The sequence below is a fragment of the Cryptomeria japonica genome, chromosome 10, assembly GCF_030272615.1.
Source record: "Cryptomeria japonica chromosome 10, Sugi_1.0, whole genome shotgun sequence".
NCBI classification, from domain to species: Eukaryota; Viridiplantae; Streptophyta; class Pinopsida; order Cupressales; family Cupressaceae; genus Cryptomeria; species Cryptomeria japonica.
Genome location: NC_081414.1, coordinates 751,128,177 through 751,143,736, shown reverse-complemented (window position 1 = coordinate 751,143,736; position 15,560 = coordinate 751,128,177). Strand labels below are relative to the sequence as shown.

The window sequence follows — 15,560 nt, the reverse complement described above, 5'->3', positions numbered from 1 at the left end:
TTTCCTTTAAAACTGAAAAAAGCATCCAATCACATCAATTCACCTGGATTGTGCTTCCTCTTGGAAAATCTTGACCGCTCATCATCATTTGATCTCAGCCTTTGATTTCTTTCTGAATATTCTATTAATTCAGGCTCTCATCTCTCATTCAAGGATCCTGGAGAATATATTGTTATCATGTTGTTTTTTCTCTAGGTTCAATAATATTTGTGTATTTAGATATTTGCATATTAGTTATTGCATACATATTTAGATCATCTATCTCATTTATTGCTTAAATTTTGTTAGATTAATCTTGCATCCATCTAGCATTAATATCATGCTCATATAGATTAAAATCCTTCGTCTTGGTGTAGTCTAGTCATTGGATTGCTTATACAAATCTGAGAGCAATCTTATACTCGTGCCTTTTAGAAGGCAATGGGTCGATTTGTTATGGTTTTCATATTCATGCTTATATCTATCTAACCATACATGTAATGACTTAATTGAAGTGTTGTGTATTACAAATATAGGTCCACTTTTCACACACACAGGACCTGGCTCTGATACCATGTTGATTTTATGGTAGTGCTCGTTAATCACAGGCAAACATCAGATCTGTTGCCTTCCCAACCATAGATGATAAGCTCTTATCGTCACCCCCGAGCACACTACATGTCCTTCATGTTATTGAATTCATGTCATTGATGCAATCATGACCTTGCATATATATGAATCAATACTTCCTAATAGACCTCCAGTCGGCCATATACTTTTGGCGCCAAGGATAGGGTTAGATCTAGATATTACAAGTTGCATATGAGTCTCCTTTAGTTGCAAGTTATATTTAACTTAATCACAAGTTACCCATAATTGGTTCACCCAAATAGGGCTGCCCCAAATTATAATCATACAATTGAGATATCCAAATGCCAAGGCCGATAGGCCACTTGGCATTTTGTGCACTAGGTCGGCCCTAGAAGGGATCTGACCTAGCTACACAACAACACTCCCTCTTAGCTAGGGAGGATTCCTTCTGAATAACCAAGTCATATAGTGACTACCACCATGGCTACTCCCATGAATAATACATTCACCATAGCTACTCCTAGAGGGTGAACAAGCACATCATGAAATTTCTTCCATGTTACCCACCATACCTGCTCGTAGAGTGTGGGCTCACCATGCCTACTCACAGAGGGCGAAAGAGGTCTTGCACCTCAACCTTCTCCCAAAAAAGGGTGCATTATCACCATGCCTACTCGTAGAGGGTGGCTCCACCATGCCTACTCGCAGAGGGTGGAGCGAGGGCTCTAACCTCATACTTCTCCCAGAGAAGAATGCATCCCCATCATGCCTACTCGCAGAGGGTGGAAGAGGGCTTGCACCTCAACCTTCTCCCAAAGAAGGATGCATTACCACCATGCCTACTCCTAGAGGGTGGCTCCACCATGCCTACTTGCAAAGGGTGGAACGAGGGATCTAACCTCATACTTCTCCTAGAGAAGAATGTATCTCCACCACACCTACACACAGAAGGTGGATCCACCATACCTACTCGCAGAGGGTGGAAGAAGGGCTTTCACCTCAAACTTCTCCCATAGAAGAATGCATTAACAAGGGATTGCACCTCAAACTTCTCCCTCACAAAGAAGAACGTGTTGACCAAATTTTCATGATATTGTGGCTCCCTCTAAAGTTGGAAAATCAGGCTCCCTCTGAAGCTGAAATGTCAAGCTTCCTCTAAAGCTAAAAAGTCAGGCTCCCTCTTAAGCTGAAATATCAAGCTCCCTCTGAAACTGAAAATGTCAAGCTCCCTCTAAAGCAGATATCAACCTTCTGATCTCTTCGTCCAAGGTTACTTCTAACGATAAGTCAAACTCCCTCTGAATGTTGATTCTTCCTCTGCGAAGAAATGCAAGCAATCTTCCTTCCTTGAATGCAATCTCTGATTAGACCTTTGTCTCAATGGCAGGCATATCGATGTTGTAGGCCTCTTTCAAAGAGATTGTAATGATTATGGTTTTGTAATATTATTACAAGAACAAGTATCTGTGTGGCCAAATCAACAGTCTCAAACCGGACATCTGGAGCTATAACATGCTTGATAGTTATAGATATAAGAGCCGAGAGTTGTCAGTAACTAGTTCATGCGTGGAACTTGCATTAATAGGATCTTGACCTCTTGAAAAAGTATATTTAACAAATTGATGGTATGATGAATTAATAAGGATCCAAACAACTACTAAGAGGGGGGGTGAATCAGTAGATAGAAAACAAACTAATCTTTCACCAAACTTAAAAACCAACTCATAAAACAATTCCTGAACTAACCAGTTCAAACACTGAACAATAAACTGTAACTGCACTTACAAGTTTACCAATTAACTGATATAACATAATAACAATATAACAGATCTGAAACATCAAACCATTTTACCAAAATGTGAAACCACTTTACTAAGAATAGTAAAAGCACATTTCATATTACTGTTAGTCATCTTAACACATCTAAGTGGCTTTATCAGTTAAGCAAATTAACCATATCAAAAATATAACCACAAAATCCATTCACCACTTGACACAATGATTTTTGATGTGGAAACCCAAATGGGAAAAACCATGGTGGGGATGAATACGCACAATTATTCTGAACTCTTTTGAAGTTCGCCCTGTTAGGAGCCAAGGTTGTTAAAGCTTTACAAAATGTCCTATTAGGAATAGGAACAGATCTTGTTAAAGACCACCTTGTCAAGGGATTGACTATAATGCCTTGTTAGAAGCAATACCCTGTTAGGAGTAGCCTCAGTAGAGGATTTGAAAATCCAAGCTAATGGATCACCTGGTTAGAGGATTTAGGAAACACCAAGCCTGTGAAAGCTTACCCGGTTAAAGAATTTAACTGTTGTAATTGTTAGAGAACAACAGGGTTTATGATGATCTAGTAAATAGCACTATTTGCTTGATCAGATCTTTTTCATGCTCCTATCTTCCTTTAAACATTCTGTAGATACTCATTCTGGTTTGACAATCAATCACATCGACACTTAACTAAAATTGTCAACACTATAACAAAACAACTCATCGACCTTATAGGCAAAACAATAGGTTTGTAACACATCACAAAACCTAAGATCTCATAGAGATTACAAACAAAAATCGGTTCAAACATGATCGTTGGATTGCATAGAAATAATTGCACATTGTCCAAGACAACCTCGACCGCTCCTTGATCACTGCTCATCAAAACCCGTAACTCATCACGTGGTTTCCACTTCATGCAATGCACTTGTTGATTCCCAAGATAAAACAGTTATCTCTGTGTGCCAAACACTTTGAAACTCATCACATGCAACCATGCATACGTGGCATAATCATCACCTATCACCATTTGATCATAGATCAACACAAATCAACACAACCGATTCACCAAGCTCCATCGGTTAGGGTTTGGCACATCAATAGGTAGGGTTACCAGTTGATCTCCCTACTTCTTAATTAATATCGGTTTCCATCACTTACACAACTATCGGTTGCAAAAGAACATCATTACCAGTTACAATTGACATCAATGACAATACTTAAACTTCATTAATGCAATCTTCATGCAATATGCCAACACAAACTTGGAACTATTCTGTAACTTACACTACTTTCCTCTGTTTCTATCTTTCCATATGTGCATGGACTTGCAGAAAGGTCTATGACAACATATCTGCCTGAGCTCAACCACATTTGTGATGCTCCTCCTCCATTATAACGATACCAATAAATATAATTCCCCTCTTGCTGCATCCTTTGCTCAGTGGTAAGTCCTTCAATTTTTTCAAAATTTAGAATGAAGATTACATTTGGCATTGGCCCATTGATCTTTGCAGCAGAAGAATCTTCTTTAACACCAAACAAGTAGGTGTAAAGTCTTTGAAAAATTGGCTCAATGGTTTTTGCTTCAATCTCTAGTAGTGGTACTTATTTTCCATACACATTATGCCTTGTTGAACCTACAGGTACCATTGCACTCCTCAACGCTTGCTCCAAATCTATCAGCTCTAGTTCCCCAACAAGAATAACATTATAATGAAGATCATGCTCGATGTCCAATGGTAAAGCAGTCTCCAAACATGCAGGATGGTGTGATGGAAATCTCTATTTCATAAACTCCTCCAGCTTGCGGGCATCCAAAGAGTACCTATAGCCACCATCACCATTGAATCCAACCAGCACAATATTTATTTCAAGTGGAACCCGAAAAGGAACCTCAGCTATGGAAAAATGAAGCATTCCATGGACTTCGGACCTTAGGTCGGAGATATCTTTGAAGGAACTGTGACCATTGCGGGTGCCTTGGATCGTGTCTGAATGCCTCCTTCACCACACACTCAACTACTCATCTTTGTGATAATAATTCTAAAACTACTGAAACTATTGAGGCCTTCCATGAAACCAAATATTTCATTCTCCTTCTCGAATCAAGAATTCGAATATAGAATGTTGGATCGTGTACTTGCACTCGCCCAGAATGTTCCACAACTTGATTGTGCGGTCACGCGAGGCGGACACAATCTGATGATTGTCAATGGAGAAGGCCACATTGAGGACATCCTTGGATTTCCCCACGAAGCGCGGGGTAGTGAGGTCGGTGCTGAGATCCCAGAGCCTCAACTCACTGTCCCACAACCCTGATAGAGCGAACTGCCCATCTAATGAGATCACCACATCACGTACAAAGTGAGAGTGGCCCGTGAGGCGACTCCTCAACACACCATAGATTGTTTCTTTGGTCAGCTGCCACAGTAGGATGGATTTGTCACACGAGGCGGACACAATCATATCCGAATTGTAGAGGGGCGTCACAATGGTCGTCACCTAGTCTGAGTGCCCCTCCATTGTGTCGCGCAGTACCAATGCTTCCGCCATGTTTCCTCTCTTGACCAAAAAATTCTTCTTTCTACTCTAGTTTTGGTTTTCCCCTTGCCTCTCCTCTGTGTGGTGTATTGAACTCCCTCAAAAACACATGATCTTCCTTCAAGCGGTTAGACTCTATAGAAGGAACCAGCTCTGATACATGGACCAGCTAGGACTCGAACCTCGGACCTTCCATATGCTGCTGAAGTGCTCTACCACTGAGCTACTGGCCCCTCTGGGACTAGTTCATTATCGGTCCAGGTGTGGCTTATTTCCAACACCAACACCCCCCCTTAAGCCACACCTCTCGTGTGCTTGGGGCTCCTAGCCTGAACCTGGCTCTGATACCATGTTGACACATGGACCAGCTAGGACTCAAACCTAGGACCTTCCATACGCTGCTGGAGTTCTCTACCACTGAGCTATTGGCCCCTCTTGGACCAGTCCATCATCGGTTTGGGTGTGGCTTATTTCCAACACCAACACTAAGATATCCATTAAGAAATGTCCATCTTCAAAAAATAGAGGATATATTTCACGTTTCTTAGGCTAGTGCAATTGGTAGTGTCATGTTCTATACTAGACCATACATTGCCCAAGTAGTGGGACTCTTGAGCCAATTTATAGTTAATTTTGGCATAAAGCATTGTCTACTAGTAAAGAGAGTTTTTAGGCACATGCAAGGCACTCTAGAATATATTTTTTCTACCAAGTTCACTTGTAGCAAAGTATGGGTCACTTGCAATAAAGGGGTAACAATCACTTGTAGCAAAGGCATAAAGGTCACTTACAACATAGCAAGGTTGGTGGAAATTGTAGCAAATTATTTGAGTAGTTGTAGCACTTGGGGATCAGGGGGTTTGTTGACTCATATATGGTAATAGATTTGGACAAGCAAAGGTTTTCCAATGGTTATATTTTTAACCTACTTGGTGGTGCAAATAGTTAGATAAGTAAGTGACACGTGTTCTGGTCACTTTTTCCACAAAAGAGGCTAAGTACATTATTATTATTCTTGTATGTAAGGAGACAATCACTTTAGAGGTTGTGTTTAGATGTTGAGCTAAGTTAGGGAGTAGTTCAACTTGGATGTGACAAGAAAAATGTTATCAAATTGGTTCAAAATACTCAACTTTTCATACACAAATGAACCATATAAATTTGTAATACCATTGTTGTTCATGACATGGTGGAGGATTAAAGGGTGATGTTTGAAAATGTTGACACTTTGGTGAATGTTACAAATTATTTGAATGAAGCCTCCAATAACAAAAAAAAAAAGGTGTTGTGGTGAGTCTACGGATTTTTTGGCCCCTAACAATTAGATCACAAATTGTTGGAAATTCACCTTTACTCTTGTAAGTTATACAAAAAGTGGGAGAATGTTGGAATAGGTGTGCCATACACCTTGCAATTCTAACTTTAAACTTATTTCTTATTTATCATTGTTTGAATGACCTCTTATAAAATGACATCCCGTTTTATTTTTACAGTATGTTCCATGTGTATTGCCTTTTATGATGTGTGTAAAAATTTGTAAGAGAATCTAATTTCATAGAGATATGTAAGAGCATATTATGACATTGTAAGATGTGTGAGAGATCTTATGACATTTCCATGATGCATAAGGGCATGTAATTAGGATGTTACATAATGGAAGTAACTTCTTGACCAACTCATGACATGTAAGTATGATGCATCATTAGGCATTTTCTAATGGAGACAACTTGTAGTCAAAAAGGAATGCCCAACTTGGTGTTTGGTTATATACAAATTATGACAAGAGGATCTTCTAAAAATAACCAATTGACTCACCATGGCATGGGGTATTGGAACTTGAGGCCTTGGTTTGGGCACTATATTGAGTCCTATTTTGGCCCATGGTTTTTGGTATACCATTTTTGGTTTCATTGTTTATGTCTCCTATATATTGGTTCTTAAGATGGATATGTAGTATATTATAATTTTGTAGGGAGCTACACTAAAAATATCTCCAAATTTTGTTAGTTTTTTCTCTATGAAGGCTTGAGCATGTACATGTACATTGTAACTACATTGGGACTTTAGATACAAAAAATAAATATTTGAGGGCTAGGTTTTTTTCTAAAAGGTCAAGTCCTACAGTGAACACTTTGTCATATGGTGAATGATTTTATTGTGTATATTTCTTTTGAAACTGGTTGATTATGTTTTATATGCATCTCTCCTCATTGATTAGTGTAGAAAGTGTGTTTGGTATCAAATTCATTTAATTTTGCACTCCAAAAGAATCAATTGTATAATTATTTTCTAGTTCTACAAGAATCTACCATACTCTAATTAATAACAAATCACAATAACACAAAGATTTAACGTGGTTCACCCGATGTGGGCTACATCCACTAGAGAAATAGTTGTCCACTTCATTTATATTATCTAGCGAAGAGAAAATTACAATATGATATCCAGTCGTAATACAATGCCCTTATAAAATAGGGTTTTCTTCTAGGGAAAACAAAAGAACACAAAATATCCACCGTTAGATCTACAACCTAATGTTAAATGTTCAAGATTCATAATTATAAATTATAAATAAATTTTGTTTTAGGGGCATTGTGCCCTCGAAAACTCCTATCAAGGGGCGTTGCCCTTGGACCCCTAGTCACTTAGGGGACATGAGCTCGCAACGGGGGTACACCTCACTTGCAATCCCTTACACTCACGTATCAACAAAAAATGATCTAGGGGGAAAACATGGCTAGAAAATTCAACAAAATTTAAGCCCAGCAACATGATTAGTTTCCATATACCAACACTTTAAACCCAAATATGATTTGCATGAATACATAAATAAAATTTATCCCTAAATACAACTTTCACATTATTTATCCCCTTTCTACACTTATGCATGTTACGGAAACCTTGCATAAGCTAATCTATACTTAGTTGCTATATGTATGGCAATAATTTAAACTATTATAACTTGGTACTAAAAATATTTGATTATGAAATATGATAGATAATATCTAATTTGGTTTCATTAAAAATATGAATAAAAATATTCTAATGACATAACCTAACATGTGGCATGTGTGATATGTAGGTAGTGGTGGGGTGGGTAGGGTTGACTCTATCAACCATGCAACACTTGAATTATGGGGGTGCTAGTAATACTAGTGGAAAAAATAGCACAAGGTCATGTGGATGCTAGTCATCTCTCCCTAAGTTTTAATTCAATGATGCAAGCCTAGAAGAGGTTTATATGACCACAACAACTAAATGAATAACACTAAGTCAAGAGGGTCACAACCTTGGTTGAGAATAGTCACTAGTCATTGCAATACCTCACATACATATCTTAGGATACATTAATTACAAAATAAATGCATAACCCTAGAATTTAGAGTTAGGCCTTATAATTGATAATGCAAAAATGTTAAATAATATAAAAAATAATCTAGATTGAAGTTGTAGATACCTTTATGTGAGGAGTTATAAGTAGCTACCTTCTATAGTTAGTTTATTGACATAGTTTAATTTGCAAGGTCTTGAAAAAGCGTTGGAATAAGAAAAGTAACTTAATACAATGTGTAAATAAAAAATTAAATGGGCAATTCTGAAATGAAGTATTTTTTTATGAAACAACATTCAATTAAGTATGCTTAATTGTAGAATACCATTAGGAGTTGACATCAACAACATAAGAAATCAATATACCACATGAGAAGATCACATTTTATATTCACATAGAGAAACCCTTGCAGGAAAAATTCCACCAAAAAGAGAGGTTGAGTATGTACTAGCTTAAAACAAGATTACACTGCAACACACTTTCTTCACTCATTCTTTGTCCTCATTCTAATAACACCTATTTACCTATGAAGTCTCAACAAAAATAACCAAAAAGGATATCTTAGCACCATACCAAGGCTCCAAATTATAGAAATTTTGGAAGAATGATACTACTAGGAGTTTCCAAAACAAGAGGTGCATAAACCATGGTGCCCTCAAGCCCTTTGAAAAACTAAACATCCCACTCTTTGAAATTCCATTCAAAATGTGTAAATTAATTCATTTTGGCATCTCATCAGACACCTTTTCCCTCTTTTCTAAGTGCCTAAATTGGAGAATCTAAATACCATCTATATGGAACACCAAAAGTCACCTTTCCCTCCTTTCCAAGCACTCAACTTGAGGAGACAATTAGTTATATCATAAATAATTAATTGTTGTTGTTGATGGACCCCTTCATCACTTATGAATGCATTAACAAACTATATGTGAAATATTATTATAGATTATTTTCCACTCACCCTAGCTACCTAGAGAGACCTTGATAAGGGTGATGTAAGAAATCAAATAAAATAAGATTTAAAAGGTTTGTGAAACCTTAAACATTATCCCACTTGAAATTATGGGTAAAAGCACAATGTTGTGTCACACTTTTATAAAGGAAGTTGCCAACACAACTATAATAGTTTAACTTCAACCACATAAAAGTGACATTTCTAAATTGAATTTAAAAATGAAGTAAATTGATCAAATATAGAAATATTAATGAAATTTATCTTTGTTATTTTTTAAAAAAATTGATATTTATTTTATATATTCAAAGACAAATTTTTAATTACTGAAAAATGTTGAAAATCGGGGGTTCTAATCGACGCCACCAAACAAAATGAAAATGAACTTTTTTTTTTAATTTTTCAAATAGAGGACATATATATGTAGTGTTAAAAAAATAAAAAAATTTGATGAATATTTTTCTTGTAATAATATTTTAAGGTCCATCATAACTGAATTTGGCAATTTTCATTCGGCGTCACCTTTTGTCTAAATATTTTTTAAAATTTTTAAATATCATTTAATATTATTTTAAATTTCTAATCAACTTCTTTTTTAACTTAAAAAACCTACTCGCAATGTTTAATTAATAAAAATATTCAAATTAATCAAAATACTAAAAAAATTATATGTCTAGATTCGTGACTTCAAGCTCTACAAAAGGGTGTTTTTTAATTTTTGTAATAAACTATTCTGCCTAAAGAAAAATTGAGCAGAAGTGAAAAGTTTCAAAAATATAGACAAAACACGTGATTTGGCTACCACATCACATGCCACATAGGTGAGTCTGGTCAAACTCAGTCTGGTCAGACTGAGTTCGATCATACTTAGTCCAGTCAGACTGAGTTTGGTTGTACTCAGTCCGGTCAGACTGAGTTCGGTCGAACTATTTTGATTTTTTTAAAAAAAATTGTAAGCTCAAGCACTCACAAAAAAGGGATAATATAGCCAATAGTTCGGTCGAACTAAGTTCGACCTAACTCTTGGCACCATTTAGGCACCACGACAACGACATGGGGCGCCACGTGGTTGGTTGGTAGTCCAGTCAGACTCAGTCTAGCCAGACTACCCCTGGTTGGCCCTAAGTGCAACACAACTTCATGCTTTTGCCCTTATATATTGTAAATACATACATGGGAAGAGAAACATAATCAAGATCAAGCAAAGCAACCAACAACCTCCTTGTAGCAAGAGAATTTTTCCATGCTCACAAGCTTGGTAAGAGAATTTGTAACATTCTCCTAAGAATCAACATCCTCAACATTAAATTTCCTTTTGCAATCATTTCCTAAACAAAGTGGTACTGTATATCCACATGCTTTGTCCAAGCATAAAACATTTGATTCCTTTCTAAATAAATTGCACTTTAATTATCACAAGCCATTTGAATTGCCTTGAACCGAAACTAATACCTAGAAATAAGCTATGCAATCAAACTATCTCCTTAGACATATGAATAACAGTCATCTTCCTTAGTGATAGATAAAGAAACTATAGGCTACCTTTTACTCATCCAATCCATTGCACCACCAAGCAAATTAAAAGTAGTCATAAGTGGACCTATGACTATCCAAATCATTAGCTCAATTTGTATTAACAAATCGAGCTATATGTCCAATATCGTATCATCACTAATAACACCATAATAAACAAAAAAAATTAGAATTTTCATGCTAATATATAATTATCTTATTCACTTAATTCTAAAGCTCTCTCAAGGGTTAGACATAAGCCTACCCAATACTCCCACTACTTGCGCAATATCTAGCCTAGTGCAAACCATTCCATACATCAAGCTACCAATCACACTAGAATATGACACATTAGGCTTATACTAAAAAAATATCCTCACATTTGGGACACATACAAATTAATCTTAGTTTTAGTTGATAAGTGCATTCTAACTAACTTATAATTCTATATATTAAACCTTTACAAAATAGTTTTCGCATACTTATTCTGTGATAATTAAATCTTTTTGCATGTGCATGATCCCTCTTTTTTCCATATCCAATATGTATTTTTTCCCTTATATTTTTCATCTTAAATGCATGTGAAAGTTGATATTTCATCTTGTTAATCATACCCTTGGTTTTAGTGAAAAATAACATGTAACCCACATATAAGGGAATAATTAGAATATGATCAGTAATAGAAAATTAGTTATTTTTCAATACCAAATCCAACTAATTATTTCAAACAATAAAGAGTTCATTTTAGTTAGTGAACTAATTGTTCCTTCCCTTTTACTGCAAAAACATTAGGTTGTTGCATATAAATTTCTCTTCCAATTTATCATGTAAAAAATAGTTTTAACATCCGTTTGTTCAATTTCAAAATCCTAAGTAGCATTTATGGATAGAAGAAATCTAATTGAGGATAATTTAGCAAAATGATAGAATATTTCACCAAAATCAAAACCATCTCTATGAGTAGCTCTTGGCCACTGGTCTAGCCTTGTACCCCTCTAATGAACAATCTACTCAAAATTTCTTCTTATAGACCTAGTTACAACTAATAGATTTCCTTATTTTGGGAAAGTAAACAAGATACACGATGACACACAAGTCTAGAGCCACCATATCCTCCTATATGGATTTCTTCCAATTCTCATTATCATCTAAAAGAATAGCTTGGACCCTATAGGATTCAATTTCATCATCACTACTTAAAAAAAAAAATACACAACAAAAATCTAGTGGGCTATACCTATCAACAATATTATTTTGTCTCATGTATTTTCTTAAGGGTGGAGTATAGGAACATCCTTATTTTCCTTCTTCCTCTTCAAGTTCATTATGTTTAAAATTCCCACTCAACCCTCTTCATCCTCTCCATCCTCCAAATTGCCATTTCTTATTCCACATGTGCATCTTCTTGCTTTGATCAAAATGCAAGTGATGTCTTTTTTCCTTTCTTTATCCTTTGGTTGTTTAGGAATAAAAATATATCTAAAATCGACGATAATCACATCTCTATCTAATCACAACTTTCAATGTTAATGGATTTCAAAGCATACAATCCAGGTGACATTGTCACCCTATCTAATGAAAATGCATTTCACTACTTTTGGATCTAGTTTATATCACTTTTCTTTAGTCACATAAATATAAGGCTCACAACCAAAACACTTAAATATGAAATATCAAGAGCTTTACAAGGAGATCTATTTACTAAGTAACAAGTAGTGCTCACAACTTCTACTCAAAAACATCTATCCAACTATGCACCAATTAACATACTTTTGGATCTTTCCATCAAGGTCTAATTCATCCTTTCGACTACCACATTTTATTTAGGTGTGTAGGGAGTATTATTTTGCCTGATTATAGTTGCATGGTTGCAAAAGTCATTGATTTTTTTGGAAACATATTCACCTCCATTTTTAGATCTCAACACCTTTACCTTACAGGTTAATTACTTCTCTACTAAGAATTTAGATTTGTAAACTTATTGAAAACTTTATATTTATGTCACATAAAATAAATCCATTTGAATCTTGAGAAATTATTAATGAAGGTCACAAAACACCAATATTTACCAATATCTTCAAATCAAAATCCATTGGACCAAACACATCCATAATTAATGATTTCTAATTTTCTCTTTGATTTATAATTTCTTAAAGAAAATGATGATCTATATCATTTACCAAAGACACAATTATTACAAAAAAATCATCAAAAAGGGAAAAAATGTCAACCACCTTTTTATTCATAATATTTTTTAACCCATTTTCATTTATGTTGCCTAGTCTATAGGAGTAATTAGGTGAGCTTGATGCAAATATTAAATGAGTAAAAAAGTAGAAGTAAATAATGAGACATGGTGTCCAAGAGGTTGAGCTTAACTGGTTAAAACACTGGGTTCTCACTGTGGAGACCCAAGTTCAATTCCCAATAGGGACATATAAAGTGGAATTCTAAGTTGTGACTCTTGGCCTTCCATAGGATGGGGAAGGTCTTGGGTCAATCTAATCAATAATAATAATAATAATAATAATAATAATAATTCAAAATATTGCGGCTATGACCTATTACCTATCAAAAAAAAAAAAAAGAGACATGGCCCCATATGACACCTAGGATAACTAATTTAGGATAATGCAAGCTACGATCTTAAGTAAACTTAACATGTGAATAGGTTTACACCAATAACTTAATAAGTAATAACCTTGTTCACACTAACACCCCTTAATTGCAAGTTAGGGAGAAGATTATTATGCAAAATGAGATGGAAGATGGGTCTTGACTACTAAGCCATGTTAGGTGCCCATGTACAACTACAATGCAATGCAATCTCTCACAAATGAAGAAAAGGAGAAAAATCCTACGAGAGAAAACTCCTCAACAAAAGAGAACATGAAGTACTAAAATGTCTCAAAAATAATGTCCCAAAAATAAGAGCATGAAGAAGATGAGTGAAGCACAGAGAAGTCATAGAAAATTGCCAAAGGAAGATTGATATGGCGTTATAACTAAAGAACCTCCTTTGAAACCATTTAATCCTAGCTAACCATTTATTTCTTTCACCTCTTAATCATATCCCTCTATTTTATAAAGTGTCTTCTATATGAGAGGATTCCTTTATCCTTTCACAATCCTAATCTAATCCAACAATATTTATGCAATCAAGCGACTTTACAACTACAATATGTTCTTTGTTGAGCTCTTGTGCACAATACAAAAATCTGAGAGCAAATATATCAAACCAGATCAATGGAGATAGGAGACAATGGAGATCAAACCCTACCTGACATGTGAATGGTATTATTGTTTCAATTTGTTGATTTGTATGTTCTTATGTTTCTTCATTGGTGTATGCTAAATTCTTTTGTTGAAGAACTAGGGTTTTTCTTGTGGTTGGATCTTTGTGGTTTTGCAATAGTTTATCATCGTCATTTTTTTTCACCATATACACCTAGAAACTCCCATTGCATAGGTAATGTCAAATCTAAATTGAATCCACTAATATAATCATATAGAAAGTGCAGTTATATAACCATGTAGTAACAAGGAACAACCACAATAATATGCATAGCATGTAAAGCAATAGCATTCAAGTATAACTCTCACCACAAGTCTCCAACACTCTCCCATGTTCTCCACAAACAACAAAAGAAAGAGATAAAGGAACCTTTATGTCATCTCCCATGTGACAACACATGAACACAAACTAGTGATCACATACCTCCAACTAGACCTCAAATCCAATTTATTGTGAAACCAAATATCTAGGAAAAAACAAGACGGAAGAGAGAAATTGTAGATCAAAACCTGTAGCATGTCCTTCTACATACACCTGTAAATGCCAATTGTGTCAAGTATGATCTCTTCGATTACACACCAAATGAAAAGCCATAATAACACCAATTTGTTTAGTCTCTTAGACCAAACAAACATACATATATGTGTATTTAAGCCTCTCATAACTAAGAGGATCAAATCAATACCATTCCCAAACCTAGGGAATAAGCCCAATAAACTATCTCCTAAACTCTACGTCAATGAATTCCATCATAATAACAACTTAAGTTCACAAGGAGATAACTAATGCCAATAATCTTTCAAATTGAATCTTCCAAAAGTAACCATCTATCCATAGCTAAAGATCCATATATATGAAAGATAAGCATATAAACATAATGCACTTGAAAAGAATAGTGGGAAATACCTCTCACGTAGTAAATAATAGAGTTCATTAAGAACTTGAGGAATGAGAATGCTCATCAAGCTATCCAAGTCATCATGACTCACATTAAGAACAATCTCCTCTTGAGTCCATACCAAGTGAACGCTCCTTGGTCTTCCTATTTAAATCATCAGCCATCTCAACAAACACTAATCACAAGATAATACCAACATCATCTATGTCTCCATTTATCCATGAGAACCTGTAACCAAACAATCCATTCCAAAATCCAAATATAACAAGGCACCATCATGAAGTAACCAAGCAAATGATCATGTACTTAATACAAAGAGAGCTACCAAGATCAATGTAAAAGCTCCAACCACATAATCGGGAGCATAAACAAGATAACACGATCTAATCATCCTCTCCTAGGAGATAACATACTTCATATGAACATGTCACATAACTATATCATGCCAAAACTCTAAACAAAAAATCAAGAGTGTACCATGAAATTATAGCAAACCATCCTATCAAACAAGGATAATGTGTTAGATAAAAGCATAAAACCAAACCTCAACCAATGAGTCTATGAATCCTCCAAGATGTTGACATCTCGAGATTTCATGAAGACAACCAACTTCTACTTGTGTATTTGAAAATGTGAGGGAACCTTCTACAATAATAGGATCTAAGGAGTCCTATAAAATCTAGAC

At 35.4% G+C, this 15,560-nt stretch overlaps 1 pseudogene; it reads right to left on the bottom strand.

Moving 5' to 3' along the window:
- Window positions 1-1,934: 1,934 nt before the first annotated feature.
- LOC131076785 (uncharacterized) lies at window positions 1,935-4,899 on the bottom strand (annotated as a pseudogene).
- Window positions 4,900-15,560: the final 10,661 nt, after the last annotated feature.